The sequence below is a fragment of the Penaeus monodon genome, chromosome 5, assembly GCF_015228065.2.
Source record: "Penaeus monodon isolate SGIC_2016 chromosome 5, NSTDA_Pmon_1, whole genome shotgun sequence".
Classification (NCBI taxonomy): Eukaryota; Metazoa; Arthropoda; class Malacostraca; order Decapoda; family Penaeidae; genus Penaeus; species Penaeus monodon.
Genome location: NC_051390.1, coordinates 26,662,860 through 26,663,865, shown reverse-complemented (window position 1 = coordinate 26,663,865; position 1,006 = coordinate 26,662,860).

Here is a 1,006-nt window from a genome sequence, read left to right as displayed (position 1 = left end):
TCTTCCCGTGTCTCTTTCAGTTTTCATTCTCTCCCTCTCCCTTACCTCTCCCATCTCTCTGTCTCTTCACATCATCCTCTTCCCCCCCCCCCTATTTCTCTCCCCATATCCTTCCTCTCTATCCTTGAATCATACATAGTCAGCAGCGTAGGGGCGAATGTTAGAGTACGATTTACTAAGTCCAACAGCAAACCATAAGTTGAGGGGTAGCGGCGACACAACAAGTATGCTTAGTGTATATAAGGACCTTAAGTGCTTATGCGGTCATTTGAGTCGGTGGTAACGCCGTGGAAAGGCATATGTATGTATTGTTTTTCTGTAATCTACGTTGGCTAGGTAAAAGTGTACGTGTGCGTATAAAGTATATTCAAAAGTAGTAAATATTTAGATGCATATATAATACGACACATAATTGATATGTATAATTAACGATCGTTACACTCCTTCCTCCTCTCCCTGTGTCTCCTTCCTTCCTTTTCCCTCCATTCTCCGTCTCCCAGGCGCAAATACAATAAAGTAAATGATGTTAATTGAAAAAAGTCAGAAAAAAAAACAAAGAAAGCCACTAGCATTCGCAATAAATGCGGGATTTTGTTTGGCAGTTGCCAAATAGGATTTTCTAATACGTACCTTGTTCTCCTGCCTCTCTCTCGCTCCCCATCTCCCTCTCTGCCTCCTTCCCCTCTCGTGTTTCCCCCCCTATGTCCCTCTCTCCCCCCTTCTGCCACATTTCTCTCACTCCTTCCCTTCTTTATCCTCCTCCCCATCTCCTCTAGCCCCTCTCTCCCTCCCAATCTCCTTCGCTCCTTCTTCCTCATCTCCTCAACTCCCTCTCTCCCTCCATCTCCATCCCGCCTTTTCCTTCCTCCCTCTCTCCTTCCATCCCCTCTTCCTTCGCTTCTCTCTCCCCATCCCCTCCATCACCATCTCCACCAATCCTCCCCCGCATTTCAACTTATCACCCTTTTCTTTCCTCACTCTATCACCCCTCTCTCCTTACTGCCCC